Source organism: Zosterops lateralis (assembly GCF_965231275.1).
Source record: "Zosterops lateralis genome assembly, chromosome: 1".
In the NCBI taxonomy this organism is placed as follows: Eukaryota; Metazoa; Chordata; class Aves; order Passeriformes; family Zosteropidae; genus Zosterops; species Zosterops lateralis.
Window position 1 is genome coordinate 64414580 of NC_139762.1, and position 17342 is coordinate 64431921.

Below are 17342 nucleotides of genomic sequence, written 5' to 3' on the forward strand. Positions count from 1 at the left end.
ACCAGTTTCCCTGTGATTTACTGGGCACTGATAGGAAATGATAAGAATGCTGCATGGCTTCATCTTCTACAATTAATGTTCCCCAACCCTGGGCACAGCAGCTCCCTGAAATGGAGCTGGCTCTGCAAGGCTGAAAGAGAGATGTCTGACAACAGCTACTCACCACACGGGCTAATCTGCTCATGCACACACAGCCCCAGCCTTCTCCAGAGACAGGAGCTCATTTGTGTGCCAGTTCAAGACCCCTGCCTCTCAAACTGTGTGCAGAGCACAGGGCTGAACTGGGTACTAGCCCACCTCCTACACCAGCTGTTTGAAGGCAGAAGCTTTACAGGCACCTGATTTTACAGTCTGAAGATTTCCACCAGCAGAGGTGATACCAGCCACATGTCCTTTGGGAGCCCTTTACACCATGAAAACAAACCAGCAGAACACAGCCCCTATTTCAGTGTAGATTTTGGAGTCAGGAGCTTTGTCCCTTTCTCATGGCAGATTGAACATTTATCTCATTAGAAAAGTGTTAAAAGGGACAGCCACTGATCCTTAATTCAGAAGTAAAGAATGTCTGCAAAGCACTTTGAAGACAGACAGTACTATTCAAGTGCTTGCTATTACCATCATTAAGATACAGTAGTTGTTGCTAATGGGATACTTTGACTTTGAACTGTGAAGCAACTAAAACTACTTCATTTCTAGCATGACATGAGAACCAAAAAGAAAAAGTTACCAGTTTTAGCCCTACCACACGTGTCTGCAGGAACTGTATTATAAATGTTTTTAATCCCCCATGCCATGATGCTTTTCAAGAGGATGCATCAGACGAATGTTCAGGATGAACTCCAGCCATCCAGCATGTGGATGACTTCTTCAGAAATAAACATAATAATAAAAGGAGAAAGAAAAAACCCCTCCCCAAAAGTCCTCCTGTTTCCAAGAAAACAGGGATTGAAGGACTCAGATAACTGTTCTGTCATGAACAGTTCACACTAGGACATTTTTAACAGAAGGCAGAAGTTTTATCTACCTACAGAAGTGATTTGCAACAAGGATCACATCTTCCATGTGTTTAGTGAGGTATCTGCCATGAAGTAGATGCATTTAAACTAAGCTTTCACAGCATGTTACTGGGTTATTGCTTCCACAAAAGAGGACAGATTTCCTCCAAGTATGCCCCTGTGATTATATGCACTCTCTACTCCAGTGCTGCTCAGGAGCTATAGACCATGGGATTCTTCCCCACAATGTCTGGTAGGGCCCCTAGTGAAAGCCAGCCAAGGATACTCACGTTCTCCATCAAGAGTCAAATTACTTTGTAGATCCCATTATCCACCCTTTTCAGTCTGCAGAGTGCTCCTGCCTAAATGGTGATTGCCATTTTAAGTGATGCACAACAGAAAAAGCCATGCCACCTTGAACAGATTCATTCATGGATTATCAATCAATTCTGAAGTTTTATAATCCCAAGAATTTTTAATAATGTGACTTAGGCAGTAGGAAAAGATAAGGCATTTTTTTAGTGGAACAAAATCCTAATTAGTCTTTACAGTGCAAGTAGTAAAGCAGCACTGGAGAATGAAGAAGGTCATGAATAGAAGCCACGGAGGTTCCTGGCCTCCAGTACCAGTGTCTGCTTTCATCTCCATGACTGCTGTTTCATTCCCATTTCCATCATCCTTTGGGACTGACTGAGCCTGCTCCTGCTCCTTCATTGTAAGTCCCTCCTGGATGAGCTCTTCAAATAAACCCAGCCTCTTCCACAATCCTTCCCTTCCAAGCTCTCCCAATTATCTCTTTTCATGGTCTCTTGCTCATTTAATTTAATTCCTTCTCATGCTGTTACAGTCACTTCTGCCCCCAAACTATTGGGGCTTTAAAAACACCTCCATCAGCTCCTCAGAACAACACCATTTTAGCTCTTGTTTCTTGCTGCCTACTTTTAGGCTTGCCAGATGTTGAACAGCTGTTAACATCTGTTACTCTTTGAAAGTCTTGATACTAGTTACAGATAATGTAAAACAAGAAATGCAAGAAGCTCTTGCTTTATTACAGTGGCTGCAAAGACACGTTTTCTTCTTTCACACTAATTTTCAGTTCACCATCATCCAGCATACAGCTCTGACCTTGGCAAACATCAGTGGTGATAGCTCCCCTCTTCTGCCTTCTTTTCTGTCCTGCCCAGAATAAAAAGTTGTTAATGAAGCCCACCTAGCTTGCAGAGGTTATTTCAGTAGTTTGATTGCTGACTTGCTGCTGTGCCTTATTTCATTTAACATCACAGGGGCTCCATGAAGCAGTCAGGAGGCCACAGGTCAGGAAAAAGGTGTCTCATTAGCAGCACAATCAGAATAAATGGGAGAAAATAGAGGTGAGGAAGGAACCTGGTGCCACAGCAAAGAATGGATCTGCCTGTGCAAATTTAAGGATGGAGTGAGATGTGTGGTGCTGCTATTGATCAGAAAGGTAACTCTGGCTGTTCCATCAAACTGAGTGCAGGTGTCTAACCAAGGAACAGGGGAGACAGACCTTAAGAAGTAACCACCTCTAACAACACTTTCTGTATTCAAAATGTTCATGTGTGAACATGCCTAACCTTCACTGTGCCAACCATAGAGTTTTGAAATATGCCTTAGGCATCCAAGAGGACAGGAAAGCTTTTTGTAATTTGTGCTTTACGATGTATTGCTTGGTTTATACTTCATTGGTTTTTGCAATATTGATTACAAGTTTTGCAAATACACTGTGACAAAGGTTTTACTACAAAGCAAACCTTCCTAAGATTTATGGTGACATAAGGAAAAGCCTTGCTAGGATTTCACTGAAAAAAATCATACCCAAATGAGATTTTCAGTAACAAATAAAAAATTTGCTCACATTAACAAAGATAAACTTGACAGCAAACCAATTTTCTGAATTAATTCTCTGCATGATCAAATGCATCACACTCCTTGTGCTAGACAGTAAAAGCTGAGCAGTTCTTCGTAAGTACAGTGTATAGTGAGGCTTATTTCGTTGGCTATTTTTATTTTTTTATATGTTTGCTTGTTCTTTTGAATTTGCTCTGGGCTGGTCACATTATGGCAGATAAGTAGGAGTTTGGGCCCAGAAGGGAATATCATGCAAAATCAATTGCTGTAGATCTAAAATATTGGCTGGTGTGATTGTAATCTTCTCAGGGAGCAACAGGAAAGAAAGGCAGCATTTTCACTGATGGATGCTACTGTTTGGAGCCTCCCAGCAGATCAAGAACTCAGAATGAAAAGTTTTTGCTCCATGTGTCAGTGTTCTGCAGGAGCAATAAAAGGAGAAACACCTCCTTAGGCATGACAAAACACTTAAATGAAGTACACAGTGTTTCTGACCCTGCTCTGCAGTGTGGCCACTTCCTGAGGACTCTCAGGACAGCAGCCAACCCGTTGTGGGGCCTCAGCTCAGATTTTTGCAGCCCTTTCATCTGGCAGCACCTTTGAAGCAAGATGCTCCTGGCTGCCTAGGCTGTTCCCTACCAGGAGTCATGGGTTTTCTCTCCCTGATCTCTTGTTTTTGCTGTGGATGAGCTCCAAGAAAAAGCTGGTTCAGGCCATCCAGCTTGTTGTTATGTGAACAGGATGATGTGGGATATGTGTATCGGGAATTCATCCTTGCCTCTGTCCAGGACAAGAAAATTTAAGAGCCTAGTGTGGGGTCATATCCAAGTATAATGGCTGGATATAATACAGGGCTTGCTGGAAAATGATTCCCCACACACTTGCCAGGTTTATTAACTGTGAGTGTTTGCAGACACGAAGGCAGAACTTAGCAGCTCTCCAATGCTTGAATGGTGACATCTGGTGTGTGGGACCCATGAACAGGACTGGTGGACATGACAGGGCACACAGCAGTATGGTGAAATGTCCAGAATATCCCCAAGGTATCCCTGAGCCAAATCCTCCTCACACAGCTGTTCCTCATGACTTAAGTCACCCTGATGTAAAATAACTTCTGAGCACAGAGGGGCATAAGCTCTGGAGCAACTCCTGAATTTATTCTGTATGTGCAAATATCTTTAATCAGCTGCAACTGGGCTCATACTACCCTAGACATTGCTCTAACAGAGCAGTAAATCTGAGCTGGGCACATGAGAAGCCAGCTGCTACAAAGAACTACTTGTCACATTGCTCTTTAGTTGACATAAATGAGCATGACTGAAGCCAGTAGAACTGTGCTGATTTACATCAGCGAAATAATTCCACATGAGGAAAATTCAATGGGATAAAAGAGTCTTAATTTACCTTTCCTTTCCCAATAATAATAATGCTGATAACAAAGCAGAATTGATGAAGTAAAGGCTGTCAGGGGCTCTTTGCACCCCCATAACACCTACAGAAAATTCAGAGAAAAATGGAAGAGAAGAAAATCTTGTATTTGTTTCTACCAGTTAACTGTTATCAGAGGGCAGGAATGAACTACCTCCTTTCCTTACATCACTGCGCAATGAGCAAAAAATCATTGTAAGCCTGGAGGTTCACTTTCTCTGAAGTGTCAGCCCAGATTTTGTGAGCCAGACTGTAGAGTCTACAGAGGACTATCATTCTCCTAAACAGGATTTATAAAATGGGATTAAATACAGTTTTATCAATGAGTGAATAAACTGAAGGCATATTGAATAGAAAATCCCTACCCAAAGAAGCAAGTGTAACAGTTTTATACCAATAAAATTCTTGTACTAGACTCTATTAAGATGTTTGCTAATCTGTAGGATTATCACTTTCTTTAAGCTAACTCACAGGTAAGCATGACAGGTCTCTTGGTATCAGTCATGATAATACACTTTGTAACTCCTTTTCTTGAGAAATTAGGGCAATAAAACCATAAGGAGTGTTTGCCACGATTCAGTTATCATGTAATGACTGCTCTCCACTTCCCTGTTGATTTAAAATATTCAGCCTCTAGGAGATGGTGATGCTTCTGCAGCTATAAAGAAGCCTGTGGCAATGATTAAAGCAGACCAATGTGGGCAGAGAAGCCTGCTCATCCCTAGGAAAATGGGTGAAGCACCACTGTGGCAGTTTAGCAGAGAACTAGTTAGACAATTTTGGTAGATGTTTGCTTTTGGTGAAAGTCTAAAAAACTGCTTTGTTTTTTAGTATCAGTTGAAGATCAAAGTACTTTCTGACAGTGCCTTACTGGCAAAGTACTACTTCTACCTTAGTATCCCAGTGTGTTCCCTAGACTTTTGATTGTGTTCCCTTGACCTTTGATCCAGGATAGCCACAACAGTCCCATAACCCTGAGGAGAGAGGCAATGCTTTTGCTCAGCATTAGCGCACTGCAAGAAATACAGAACAGTCTGGAATGTGAGCCAACCAAATTATTTCCTGTAACACATCTGCAGTTGTGTTTCCAGCTGGGCTCTACAGGAAAATCAGATTTACAAGTGAAATTATTCAGACTTTAATTCAGGCTCTAAGCAGTCATTTACTAGCCCCCAAAATTATCCTTATCCCAGACTTGATTTTGTGTTGAGAAACAGCTTCAATATAGACTTTAAAGCTCCGATTAGTCTAGATTGCAGTGAGGATTTTTGGGAAAACTAATCAGCAAATTTTCTGCTTGCTCAAGCATCTGTGTACAGTGAAAAATAAAATCAAGCTGGCCCTTTGTTTAAAACTCTTAAAACTGACCAATTTGTTTTCCCATTCTTTAGATCATGTGAATCTATTCTTGAGTCATAGCTCAAGTGATGCCATTTTTTCTGGTTCAGCTCATTGAGGGATTGAATTATTATGATTTTGATTTATTCTTTGGAAAGTTACAAGCTTCCTGAGAAAGAACTGTCTGCCTAGAGTATGTCTCCTGAGAAAAGACAATCATATTCAAAGGGTAGATTTTGACAATTCATTATGTTTGCCTAAGATTAAAATCTTGCTCATCATAGATGGAACAAATTTCTTTAAAATACTCAAATAAAGCAGAATTATTTTCAGCTACAAAGTCTGCATTTTCTTAAAAGAAATAAAGCAATGACTAGATAGCCCTATAACTCCAAACAGTGTGAATAATGACACTCCCAGATCATCAGTCTTCCATTAGACCACTATAACAATGCAGACACCTGCATTTTCCCAAGGAACTACTTAATTTATTTTCTAAAGATAATGTCAAGCAGTGACACACATATCCAGACCTTGGTCCCATGTTCAATACTACTAATTGGGAAATGCCTACTGGTTTGTGGAACATTGCAGGATCATGTCTCACACCTCAAGCTCTAAAATGGAGCCTTCTCTGTTTCATTACTGTGCTGTTCCATTAATGTCAAAGGACTCAGCCAAATGCTGTTCACATAACATACAATTATGTAAGTTAAAATGATTTTTTTTTTAAAAAGGCACAGCTGAATTAAGATAGTTATACCACATAAGCTTTGCAGCATTACTTCTCAAATCTCTTATCCCTAGTCCCAAGAACAAAATATCCAACAACGGCAGTAGGAAAAAAGAACAATCTTTTTTAGAAGAAGGAATTTACTATGTATCTAATTCAAGAATTATTTTTGGAACAATAAAAATGGGATATTTTTGAGTACTAGAAATCCAGAGTGAAAAATGTACTAAGAGCTGGTTGAAAATCTAAGGCATGCCAGAAAAAACAGATGGATGTTAGGACCCATTGTAATAGAGAAAAAACATTCTAAAATGTCAGTGATTGTCCTTCTGTTGTCTATACAGCATTGTGAGAAGACACTTGCTTCACCAAATGTGATAATATTGAATTAAATGCTGATTTTACAAAGCTATGGAGATCATAATTCACAGTTCAAGGTCAATCTGTGAATGAGTTGAGTAAAATGGCACCAAAAATAATCAATCTGAGCTGAACAGATATGCTTGCTATCTATAGGCATTACTGAATGGTTTGCTTTAAAAACTCTCTATAGTAATATTGTTTTGTCTCTCTGAACAAACATACTTATAGCAGTGAATAAAAGTTACATGCTTAAAAGCAGAGCCATCTCCAAGTATGAGCCAGAAGAGCAGAATTCCCTTCTCTGTTGGAATTTTCCCCACCCTGGCTTCTGATGCTCAGGGAAGCTTGGATGTTGGAACATATTTGATATAGGAATAAAGCAGTTATTCTTCTGGGTATGTGGCATGGCCTTGGGATGAAGACAAAAAGCAATGCTTTAGGTGGGAAGAAGTTTTGTGAGACCAGGGAAGAAAACAGAGGGAGGCTGAGGTGTGAAAATGAAAGTACAGCCCCACCTCCCAAAGTTTTCACCTTTTATAGCCCCCAGTGATTTTCCCTAGCAACACTGTTTTCCAAAGATCCCCTTCTAAGAAATCTGCTGCCACAAACTTAAATGCAACCTACCCTGAGAAGCAGCTGCTGGCTCTGAGATAGAGTTGAAGATTGAAACACAATATGGAGGAACCATCTTCCCTATATTTAGTTAGCTTGAAGATCAGACCCCCGATGGGCCTCTGTGGACCACAGTGACTGCAGAGAGTTTATCTCTGGACCATAGTGACCGACGTGACCTGTGCATTAGCAGGTATGCTACACTTCTAGCACTGCCAATACGCAATTTGTTTAATGAAAAAAGCAGCAGCACCTTATCTTCTTATTCACATATGCACTATAATACAACTGTAACCCTAAAATAGCAAGCCAGGGACATTTAAAATATGTAAACAAACAAACCAACTTTGCTTGTCAGTCCAAGTAATCTGCGACCATCATGGAAAATCTCAATCCAAAATGTAAAAGCTGTTCATTTTAAGGAAGGAAAGCTGGGTGGGGAGCTTCACTAGCTTGCTGATGTCAATTTCAATATATACATGGCCAAGTTGATTAAGTCTCCTCTGTTACTACAGCATCTAGAGACAACTCAAAGTATAGAGAGAGGAATTACCATAGGATGGTTTGGGTTGGAACAGACTTTAATGATTATCTAGCTCCAACAGTCCTGCCATGGGCAGGAACACCTTCCACTAGACCCGGTTGCTCAAAGCCCCATCCAACCTGGCCTTGAACATTTCCAGGGATGAGAGTATCCCAGCTTCTTTGGGCAACCTGTTCCAGTGTCTCACTAGCCTCACAAAAAAGAATTTCTTGCTAATATTTAATCTAAACGCGCTGTCTTTCAGTGTAAAGCCATTCCTCCTTGTTCCCCCTGTTTACGTACCCTTGTAAGAAGTCTCTCTCCCTCTCTCTAGAGAAACCCCTTTAGGTACTGGAGGGCTGCTCTAAGGTCTCCCTGGAACCTTCTCTTCTCCAGGCTGAACAACCAGAGCTCTTTCAGCCTGTATGACACATACCCCCTGACCTTTTTTAGTTTGTTGTAGGCCATTTTACCAGTGCCAGCATGAACAAAGGCAAATGAACGATAATGCAGGAATAAAATTAATCTCCAAGAAGGTACTTTACACTGCTTATGTCAAAAAAAAGCAACACGCACCCTTTCTGCTAAATGAATCAAAAGCTAAAATACACAGGAACTTGGAACAGCCACAATATAGGACCTCCAAATAAAAGCTTTTATAGCAGAAGTTGGCAGTGTTAGCAATTCAAAACCACAATAATTCAGTTTTTAATAGAAAGTTGCATAGGAAATAGCATGGCGACCATACTTTTGTCTTGTTACTGAAGTGGGAAATCCCTGGAAGTAAACAAATTTGAGAGCTCTAAGAGCGATTAACTGTTTTGTGACAGAGGGATTTCAGTTCCCCAGATTGTAGGATTTCAGATCCTCAGACTTCATGAAAGGCAGCTGATAAATAGCAGAAACTTTTTGCAAAGGGCTTTGCCTAAAATTTTCAATTGAAGATTAAGAATTAGGACTGGCTGAAAGGTTTGTGACAAACTAAAATTGATGGAAAATTGAGTTCTAGAAGGTCAGAAACTATCTGCAAGGTGAGGTCAAACTTAGTGAGTAGTTTCAGCTGAAGAAAACCAACTCACTAGACACACTTTTCTTAAAAACAATAAAATTTAAAAAGCATTAAAAATGCACTAGACAATATTTAATTCTGACCTGAAATGCTAGTTTTCAGTGCATAATAAAAAAATTAATGATGCCTTTACTTGCTATTTTTAGTCAGTTTTCCCTACTCCACTTGTTAATTATTTTGTTCCGTTTGAGTACCAAACCCACACAAAAGAATCCCTTATTCAGCCAAGTCAAGTCCAGCAGACACAACTCTCCTTCCAATGACTGCTACAGTGATTCCATGCACAAATCTACTGAGGTGGATTACAAGGAGAATTCTCCCCAGCACCTGCGTTGAAAACTTTAGTGCAGGTGCCTGGATCATTCCTCACCATTTAATGGGATACCTGCTGCTCAGACCAGGTCTTTGCATATGTTTTACAACATTAATTCTCTTGTATCTGCGTCATCAACTGCACAATAATTTCTTATTTTTCTAGAGAATGTCACGTTTTACCACTATATCCAGAGATTTCCCCATTGTACAAATTCCCAGTTGGTGTGTATTTAACTCCTTCACTGCCAGAGCCTACTTCTGCTTTTATGCATTAGCAAAGGCCAGAAACAATTTTTTTAAAAAATCCTAGCATTTCGTGGAACATCAATGAAAACATGAAGCACCAGAGACAGAAAAGAACAAAAATGTCTATCTTTAAAAACAAAACTAGATGAAATTATTTACCTGGTTAAAATTAAAACAACCCATGCCTTAGGAAACTGCATATTTGTTATTTTGAAAAGATATTAGATATGATTATTTCACAGTTATATCATCACCTTTAGGTTCAAATCTAGTGACCTAAAAGCATGACAAAATATTTTTTACGCAGGAGAATTCTTGTCCCATCTGCCTTTTCTTTTCTTGAAGTTACTGAGATACACATAATTACCTGAAGGCTAAATTTGGACTACAAAGTGATAAGCTTTTTTTCTGTTGTTGCTTTGTACATATTTCCACAGCAAAACAAATGGAATGCTATAAAGAGGCTTATCACATCAAATAGGGAATTAGCAGCGGGAATCAATAATCTCCAAAGTAACAAAGATCCTATTTCCAGGCAAATACGCTTAACTTCAAAATAAACAAACCCCCCCTTGTGAAACAAAAGACTTCCAGAGGGACATTCAAACCCTCTGTGCTATGTTGAGCAGGCTGCAGCCTTTCTCTTTGTCCCCTGCATAGTGTGACATCAGCTTTTTACATTTTCTCCCTGAAGTTTTGAGAGCTCAGTTCAGCTGCTACTGAAGTTTGTCCATACTCAGTTTTCCAACTACTATCAGGTGCCCGTACTCTTGCCTGCACATTCCCCTGCTCCACCTGACACTTTATCAGTGTGAAAACCTGCTTCATTACCACAATGTAGCTGCTGGTGTGATACCAGTATTCTTTACATTGCTTTTTCCCTAACTAGAGGTGATGTTAAATTATGGAGGGGGAGGGAATGCCCAATGACATCTTCCATCTTCCTTATATAAAATGGGAGAGAAAACTATTCCTGGCCCTGTTGACCTAAAGAATCATTTTTCCTTTACACTTCAGGCACTTCTTAAATCTCATTGGGAAAATGTTGTAGATATCTTCCCTGTGATATTTCAAATGAGAGTGTTACCAAAGTCCACATTTTTTGCAGTTGTTTGCCCTCTAAAGAAAGACTGCCTTACACTGGTGACTGTTTTTCAAGCTCCTTACTGAATAGCTTTGCAGCTGGCATTCAGGCAGAAAGGCTGAAGAGAATTAATATTTAAAATACTTTGTACTCAAGATGAGCACAGTATGTTTGTTCATGGCTGCTGACATACCACAGGAGAAGCCTGGATTACCCTGCAGGGCACACTCAAATGTCAAGACTGAAACACTTCTGTCCTGGACATTCAGTGCCCTGGTTTTGTAATATACACTTGTTTTATGCACATCTAGCTCCAGTGATGGCAAGGATGGGGGCTTGGAAAGAGGCAGCAAAGGAATCAGCACAGTCACCCTGACAAAAATCCCTTCTGAGTATTTACTGATGATGCACAAAGTGTTCATAAAACTGGAAACTGCACCTACTGCTAAGAGAGGCTGCAGACTGGACTAAAACATGCTGGCTAGGATGGGCTGGGCAAACAGACACAGTGCCTGTCTTCCCAGTTCTACTCAACTTCTTTATTAGTTTAAAACAGGCAATTTTTCATTCACCCACATTGAGCTGAAGTAAAAGGATACACCCTCTCAGGCTCTCCTTCCAGACTTGTGGACTTGTGTTTTGCTTTACTAGCAGACTGAATTTACATCTGTACACTATAGTTTATTGGGTGGTAAGCCTATTCTCATGACTGGAGATTATCTAATGCTAATAACTTTGCTTTGCTGAGACCAGCTAATGAACACCAGCTGCTAAGGAACAGGAATGGGGGGGAATGTCTCACAACTACTACACTCTGTCAGCTTTTCAAACTCCTCTGAGCAGTGTTTTTAGCAAAATGTGCATTAAATACACACTTTCACTCTGTTTTCTTCTTTAGAGGCATCAGACCACTGCTGTACAATGCATTACTGGAGATCCCTGCTGCTGCATGGATACCAGTCAGCACCACTGCAGGCTGTCTGGGACGTCTGTGAATGGACTAAGGTCCCAATTCCCCAAAGTGAGGAAGAATAATAATTTGCTGGTTGTCGTCTCTGGATTCACTCACAGTTGGAAGGTGTTGAAGGCAGATCTTAAGCTTTTGCTTAAGATAGTTAGAAAAGGAGAAAAGAGCTATTGAAAAGAGCAAAGGTGCAGGGACACTGAAAACTCTTGGAAGGGAAATTGGGACTCTTTTTTTTTGTTTGTTTGTTTTTGTTTTGTTTTTGTTTTTTGCTATGACAGAAGTGGACTGAGGAGATGGGGAAGTGCAGGGTTGAGAGAAATGCTTGTTGAAGGAAATTGAGTGTCTGGAGTTGATTTCCTTGTGAATGCAGCATGTCTGTAAGATGTTCTTGTTTAGAAACGGAGGCCTGGTAACTTTTTCCATGGAACAGAACACAAGGAGTTTGGTTGCAAGAGCTAATCCCACAGTCTCTTAGGACTAAAGTAAGCCAGGGACTCTTACAGTCTACATGTCATAGACTAGGCATTTGTCAAAGCTTGTGACCTGGTTAAATTGTCTGTGCTGGCACAGCCATTGTGCAATAACCCAAATCAGAAGAAATCAGTCAAGCATTGCAGCAGAATAGCTTTATGAAACATATTCACAGAAACCTTAGGCTGCAGAGAGTGAAGGGAATCAGGATTGGGGAAGTCTGAGACAGAATTTGGCCAAAGGCACACAAAAAAATCAGCCAACAATGTCACACACTTCAAAACCCAAAGATGTTGCTAATGCACATTGACGTTGGTCTTTTGATACCTTGTGCTACTGCAGAATGGTGAGTTTGGCAGGGATCCCTGAAGCCCATCTGATCCAACCCCTCTGTTTAAGCAGGGCTGCCTAGAGCTGGGACTGTGTCCAAATGACTTTTGAATATCTCTACAGAGAGAAATTTCACAATCTCCCTGGCCAACCTGTAGCAGTGTTTTGTCACCCTCAGAACAGAAATAACGTTACTGAAGTTCAGAGGGAACCTCACTGTTTTGTTTGTGCCTGCTGTCTCTGGTCCTGCCACTGGGCCCCACTGAGAAGAGCCTCTGTCTCTGTCCCCACTGTACCCCTCCTTCAGGTATTTATACACATTGATAAGATCTCCTGAGCCTTTTCTTATCTAGGCTCAACAGTCCCAGCTCTCTCAGCTGTTCTCCACAGGGAAGATGCTCCAGTTCATAATCTACATCATCTTTGTGGTCCTTTGTTGGACTCTCTCTCATCTGCTCATATCTGTTTTCTACAGAGGAGCCTGGATAATGGTTCCAACTATCATCATGGAGCCTTCCAACTCAGAATATTCTGTGATTCTGAGCCAGAAGCAGACACAGCACTCCAGATGTGGCCTCACCAGTGCTCAGTAGAGGGGAAAGATCACATCCCTTGCTCTGCTGGCAATACTTTTTCTAATGCTGCCCAGATTACCATTAGCCATTTTCCCCCCTCACCAAGTTGTTGGCTGATGTCCAACTTCATGGCCATCAGGACACCCAGATCCTTTTCTGCCAAGCTGCTCTCTAGCTGGGTAGCTCCCAACATATACCAGTGCATGTGGTTGTTCTTTCCTAGGTGCAGCAATTAGCGTTTGCTTTGATGAACTTCATGAGATTTTTGCCAGCCCATTTCTCCAGCTTGTCAAGGTCCTTCTGGATGGCACTATCCTGCAGTGCATCACCCACACCTCCCAGACTGGTGTCACCAGCAAGGTGGCTGAGGACACGCTCTGCCCGTCGTGCAGGTCATGAATGAATGTTGTTAAAAAGGACTGGACCCAGTACTGACCCCTTGGGGTATACTGCTAGTTACTGGAGTCCAACTAGACTTGGTGCCACTGAACAGCAGCCTCTGGACTGGATGGGCAAATGGATTGAAAAGTCTGAATGGCTGGGCCCATTCTTGGACACCTGAGGAATTTTACAGGAGACAGTGTTGAAAGTCTCACTGAAATCTACACAGACATTATCTATTACTCCCTGGTTGTCCACCAGGTCAGTAATTTCACAAGTTTATCACATTAATCAAGCATGACTTGCCCTTGTGAATCCATGTTGACAACTGATGACTTTTTTTGTCCTTTACGTGTCTGAATATGGTTTCCAGGATTAGCTGCTCTATCACTTTCCCAGTGATGAATGTGAGGTCAACTGGCCTATAATTCCCAGACTCCTCTTTGAATAAAGGAGTGACATTTGCTTTCCTTCTTGTCTTTGAGCACTTCTCCCAGTTGACCATGATCAATTGAAGAAATATTAAAGAAAGTAAGGATGGCACTGAATCTTTAGTTGTGATGGGTCAAGTTCATCCTTTCATTTATACTTTTATGCTGAATAGTGAGGCAGCACTGCTCTCTGGAAGATTTTAACACATGCCCTAATTGTTAAAATATGACATGCCTAGTGACAAGTGCATAGAACTGAGAGAAAGGCAAGGTACAGTGATGGGCAGGTGGAAGAATCAAATCTGAGGCAGTCAAGTGTGCAACCATCAGAAAGGATGCTGAGATAAGTGACCTGTCATGCCTAGTATTCCTCCACTGATGCTTTGCATTTCCTCATCACTGTTTTGATATCTGCTCCAAAATTCTTCAGATTGAGGCCAAGTGCTGCACAGTATCTCAAACCAAGGTGGTGGTGGGGGTTACTAGCATTACTGAAATACAATGAGAAATACGGCAGAATAAAGACTGAAAAGAAGAATAGTCAGGACCAAGGGAAATAAAAGTGACTCCCAAAAATGTGTCATATATGATGGTTTTCAGAGGCAAAAATCATACCTTTCTACCTCTGAGCCTTTTTAAATCTGTCATGTCACATTATAAAACATGATGGAGCCCTTTGCTGGCACTAAACACTGCAATGCAAAATATTGGCAGCTCTTTTAACTGTAGTAGAGTATTAGATTTTCTTTGCTAGTCTAGTCTGAAGGGGAAAATGAAATGGATGGTGGAATATCACATGGCTCTATGATGCTTGCAATTACCCAGGTTTCTCTATCTTATATTTTACATCTGCTAAAACAAGGGAAGGGTAAATGGTTCCGGCACAACATGAGGGTGAAGGATACCAGGCATTTACACTCAGTTGTTAACTAGGAAAAGGTAGAGTCCTCAGGGGATGTTCTTGCTTTGAAACATCAGCCACTTCTTCTCCTGAAAGTAGCAGTGGGAGGTTTTGGGATCAGCTGGGGAATCCCATGATAGGGAGAGGTAAAGGCAACAAACTTCTGAGAAGTTGCTCCCCGCTTTGAGACTGATATGCAGCTCCAAACAAACCATTCCTGTCAGAGGAGCTGCCTGCCCTCTTTCTTTTATAGCTGAACATTGGATATTAAAGCTTCCCTGGGGCAGGGAAGTCTTTGTATAGAGGCACAGGGTGCTCTGGGAAAGCCAGAATTGGAGCAACTTCCCAGGGCAGCCAGAGGCTGAAGGAGCTTGTTTCCCATGCTGCTTGCAGGTTTAACAGGAGGTAGACCAGCTGATGGGGCTATGAAAATAACTTCATGGCAGATGACCGAAGACCTTACTCTGGTACCTTCTGTGAGGGGCACCCAAGAAAGGAGTTTTCTCACACTTTACAACCTTCTAGTACCTTAAGGGGGCCCACAAGAGAGATGGAGAGGGACTTTTCACAAGGGCATTGTCACAGGACAATGGGGAATGGCTTTAAACTGACAGAGGGAGGGTTTAGATAAGGTACTAGGAAGAAATTCTTTGCTTTGGGGATGGTGAGGCACTGAAAAAAAATTCTCAAAAAAAGTGGTGGATGGCCCATCCCTGGAAGTGTTCAAGGTCAGGTTGGATGGGGCTTTGAGCACCCTGGTCTAGTGGGAGGTGTTTCTGCCTATGACAGGGAAGTTAAAATCAGATGGTCTTTAAGGTCCCTTCCAACCCAAACCATTCTATGCTACATGAATCAGTGACCTCCCTGCATGCTCCCCTAATGGGTCTGGGTGCACCCAAGCTGGCATCTGCCACCCCACCAGGTAACTGATGTCCCTGAGAGTGCAGAAGAGACAGGGCCCTGGTCCAGAAGCCTGCTCCCCACTGAAGAAGCAGGCTGCAGCCCATCAGGGGCTGCCCTGATGTTTGAGATCAGGGCCCCTGCTTGCAATGCTTTTAAATCAAAGCCAGGCAATTGCAGGGAGGCAGGAAGACCATTTCTGTCTTGATTACTGCAATAAAGGAAATTGTGAAGGCTTTTCCAGCATGCTGAAAAACTTCAATATTCTGCAGGATAAATAGTCTAGCCTGACATTATAGATACTTTCTCATTGAGCAAATACAATATATTGAGCGCTTATTTTATTAATTATTCATTCAGTAGTGTTGCTACCTCCTGAATTCAGGGATGTCAGTGAAAAAACAGGTTACTGAATTAATCTTGGTGCTAATGTGCTTTCCCTGTAGTTTGCTAGTTTGTTATTTATTATCAGAAAGGCAAGTAATAAATATTACAGTCTGCACACTTAGGGATACATTGATGTGGTCTACCACACATGAGAACACTTCCTCTTCACTAAAATTATTAATACAAATGGTAATTTCACACAATCAGGTCTGAGGCTAAGGACTCAGTTTAATTCTCACTTATGGTCTGTGCAGTGTTTATGAATCCCAGTGCACTGAAACAGGAGCCTTATTCTTATCCAAACCTGCCTCTAAAAGACTGGTTGTAACTTTTCTGCATATTTGCAAAAAATACCCCATTCATCTCTAAGTGATCCTTTTGTTAATGGTATGTCTTAGAGAAAACGTGCTAAATTCTAATATTACATAATTGTACCAGGTGTAATGGTAAGGATATTTGCTTTCTTGATACATTTGTCCAAAAGACACTTAGTCCTACACAAAACAAACACAAACATTGAATCTTATTTCTCCTCTTCAGAAAGTCACCTCTGTTTACTCACATACAATGGCCTGCACATGCAACTCCAGAGTTTCTGGATATCGATGGATGACCATGCACACAAATCAGACTTGCTCCTCTAGCAGTTCTCCTTGTACGCACATTAATAGCCACAGGGAACATATATGAGCACATTATTTTAAATTAATTTTTAAATCCTGACTCGGATAAGCTTTAAATACTTTTGACTGTTTTACAAGGATTGCCTTGGTTAAATCTCCTCCACATGTGCTGCTAAATGGGCCATAATACACTGAAGTGGAGGGGAAATGCAAACTGTAACTTCAGAGAGAGGTTAAATATTTTGCTCAAAGAGCAATTTCTCCGTTTTACAATCAGCAGACTATAAAGAGAAATTTATTCCTGCCAGTCTGCTTCTTTCATCTTCTACTCCCACCTGATTTGATTCCTTTACAGAAATTACAAGGTCATCCAAGCTAAGCAACTGTTGTGCTTGTGATTAACTACCTATAATCAAGAGGTATAAAATATGAAGATTTATGGTTTGATTTTTTTCGAGCTGGAAATCTATGAGCTAGTTCTTAACGGAGCCCTAAATTTGTCAGTATTAACCAGCAAAATACAAACCCAACAAATAAACCACTTTTTTTTTTTTTGTAAAGCCAGAATATAACATTTTGAAACAGCTACTTCTTTATTTCACCTGTTTTTATTAATGCTGTTCTTTTACTCAAAAGAGAGTACTGCACAGACTCCATGTGGCCTCTTGTTTACTGGAGAAATAAGACTATTTCTATTACCGAAATATGTTATTCTGTTACTGCCACAAGCTTTATTTGTATCACCATGAATTATTTTGCCCAGCAGAGAAATGTGGCTTCCTCTTATATAAAAGCTGACAG

The 17342-nt window shown here is 41.0% G+C and overlaps 1 protein-coding gene across 5 annotated transcripts in view; it reads right to left on the reverse strand.

Moving 5' to 3' along the window:
• PHACTR1 (phosphatase and actin regulator 1) overlaps positions 1-17342 on the reverse strand; it is a gene marked incomplete at its 3' end in the record, with an annotated part of 302619 nt that overhangs the window by 23284 nt on the left and 261993 nt on the right. The gene's annotated exons all lie outside the window — the stretch shown is intronic.